This window comes from Lampris incognitus, chromosome 12 (assembly GCF_029633865.1).
Source record: "Lampris incognitus isolate fLamInc1 chromosome 12, fLamInc1.hap2, whole genome shotgun sequence".
Lineage (NCBI taxonomy): Eukaryota > Metazoa > Chordata > Actinopteri > Lampriformes > Lampridae > Lampris > Lampris incognitus.
This window is the reverse complement of record NC_079222.1, coordinates 16,285,861-16,289,078: the sequence shown is the minus strand read 5'-3', so window position 1 is coordinate 16,289,078 and position 3,218 is coordinate 16,285,861.

Sequence of the window (3,218 nt, the reverse complement as noted above, 5' to 3'; positions counted from 1 at the left end):
CATCCAGTCCAGGAGCTCGATCAGAAGCAGTTTGATCCACAGCAGCAGTGAGCTACTCCAGGGAGATGTTGGCATCCAAGACGGCTCTGTTCTCTGAGCTCAACTGAGGAAGCCCCTGCAGTAGCTCGTCCGCACACTCTCTGTCACAGTCCTCCATCCTGAAGAGGGCACTGTAGAACTCTACGGCATATTGTCTCATGTCAACCAGGTCAGTCGTCACTGTACCATCAGGAAGGCAGAGACAAACCATTTGTTTGGTCTGAGAGACAGATTTCTCCAGGTTAAAGAAGAAGGAGGTGGGAGCTGTCTCTAATGCTGGCAAACCTTGACCTGACCAAAGCCCCTTTAACTCTTTCATTTAAAAAAGAACATAATTCTTGTTTCTTTTGTTGACGCCTGTGCCTACCTGTGCTGTTGTGAGTGAATAGACTGTTTTCCAAATCCCTGATTTCTTTTTCTAAATCCCGAATAACTCTTTTGACTCACACTGTGGAATGGCTTGTTGAGTCATGTATGAGCCCCTCTTCCTTTCTTTTCAGAGTCCCCAGAACGTCTCAAATTTCCGACACGATCAGATCACACTGTTTTAAGAAAACATCTAGTTTCTGAAAGATGTCTAACCTGTCTGAGCCCTGATTTGGAGCATATAAATTAAAGAAACAGAAAGATAGGTCCTGTATTTTTGCTCTGACCACTAAAGCCCTGCCTGTCACTATCTCTGTGGTAGAGGTGATATCAACATTAAACCCTGGAGAAAATAGAATGACTATACCAGTAGATGTTTTTGGCCTGGTCTCTCATGTTTAAACATAACATACCAGCAGAGAAATAAGTCCCATGAGACAGAAAAAACTGGCCCTTCCCCCACAAACCCCAGTCTATCGCATTCTCTTTGTTGCTGTGTGTTTCCTGCAAAAAAAACAAAAACAAAAAACTAAGTCTAATCTTTTCTGTGTGATCCTTTCTGAAATGACTGCCCTATTCTGTCGATCCCTCCCACCATTCACGTTCAAAGAGCTAACCCTCACCTTGTGCATAAAAGACTGAGAGAGATAGGCTTATGAACAGTATAAACAGACAGAGTAAACAGTAAGAGGAAGATCACCCAGTGCAACACACTCATCATGACCTTACTTATGTAGTTTTTAACCTTTTTGAAACTTTCCTTTATTAATCTTAAGTATCCCTCTGAGACCTGTTACGTGTTTGTTCAAAAGGAAGCATTTTTTTCATCTAACAAATCAAAACCAACTACTTTCTGCAAAGTCAGCACGCTTTTGATAAATTTTCCTCTATCTGGAAAATACTCAGATACTTTCGCAGATTTTCTAAAGGTGTTATCTAAGAAACCATTAATTTCCTCTCGCGTGTGGAGGTCGCCACTGATCTCACTGTGACTGAGTCTGTAACAGAGATACAGAGTCAGTGTCATACTCTATTTCCTCCACCTTATCTTCAACAGCAACACACTCCATTACGCATGACTCACCCTTTCTCTCCTTTGCACCACCAGCCTGACTTCGGTCAGGTAAAGCTGCTGGCCCTTTTCCGCTGCTTTCTCCTGCTGCCGGTGTTTCCTCTGCTCCTTTCCTTTCTTCTGTTGTGACACTCGGAACAGCCAAGCTGTCATCAATTACATTCTCACTGCCTGAATAAACTCACTGTTCCCCTGCCTGATTATCCGCCGGCCCGCTGTATCCCTCTCCTGCCTCGGGCTCAGTCGCGCCCCCCCCCCCCGGCAGAGCAGTGGCATCCGCTGGCTCCTTATCTGGCAGAGCACCGGTTTTAGTGCACTCCTTGGCCAGCCCGGCTCGGGGAGCCCCTCAGCCGGCCTGTGAATACAAGTGTTCCGCTTGTGCCCCACATCCCCACACTCAAAGCATTTCATGCTGCCTGTGCTGGCGTACACCATGTTTCCCCGTTTTTCACTCTGGAGGAAACCTCCAGCATCTGTGACGGACAATTCAGAACACATGAATATCTGTCTCCGGAGTGATTAGACATATTTCAGTTTTTCGCTCTTACTAATCCCACAGTCCTAAACCTGCTTGCCAGCTTCCCGAGGCACTGCAGCTCCCGCTCCAACACCACTGGGAATGAATGGGGGAACACCGGTGACTCAGGTGGAAGGCATGATGAGGGGGGAAACCAGCAGATAGACACCATTCAGAGAGACACCGCTCGCTATTAACTCAGTCACAAAATGTTCCTCTTTCAGGAAAACAATCCAACCTCTGTTCATCCTGGAGGCACAGGACAGGTTGGCATGTCCCACATGGTCTCCCACGTCCAGGAGTCCTGCCTCTACCAGAACAGATGGATCGGGCTGAACCCATACTCCATGTTGGCTAGAGAGGCAAAGCGTCACCGAGGACGCCATCCCTCTCACACCGAAAAAAAAACAAACTACAACAAACAAACACACAGACTACAGCGAATGTAGCCCACGACCAATAAACAAACTCAGTCTGAAACCATCAGCCCTAAAGGCAAAAAAACTACTCTAAAATGATTAAATAAATCAAATTTACTAACAGCAGGTCGCTTTCACTAAACATACTCACACACTAAGAGAAGAGAGAGAGAACCAAGGCACCAGGGCTAACACTGACACATTCAAGCACAGTTACTGCAATGCAGCTTTAATTAACAATACATAAAAACTTGTACACTGCCATTCTAGTTTAATCTCAGTCCTATCTTAATCTCAGTTTTACATTCTTAATCTCCCTCTCTCGTCTCTCTCTCTCTCTTTCTCTCTCTCTCTCTCTCTCTCTCTCTCTCTCTCTCCATTTGTCTGACTCTCAGTGAATCTGATTGAGTTATTAAATGGAAGAAACACAGTTCAATAAACTATTTTCTTTCTTGGAACAAGTGGGAGGAGACCTGACTTTGGTAGTTTGGCTCAGGCCAGCAGCACTATTTTAGGTCTGAAGCATTCAGCCCAATATCCAGGGCTATTTTCAGCTGGGCTAGATCATAGTGCTCTCAGGAAAAGGCCTTAGACAGGGAGCATGGAGTGGAACATTCTCCTCATTGTCACACAGTTTGAGCACGTCCCCACTCTCAAAATGATGTCACCAGCACAGGGAGTTCCCTCACTCCTCGTTGTGGAATAATGGAGCATTTTCTCTCTTTCTCTCTCTATTATGTCCTCCTCCTACTATGTACATCCCCTAACACCCCCTTCTTTCCCACCAAGCTGCTGGTGATGACCC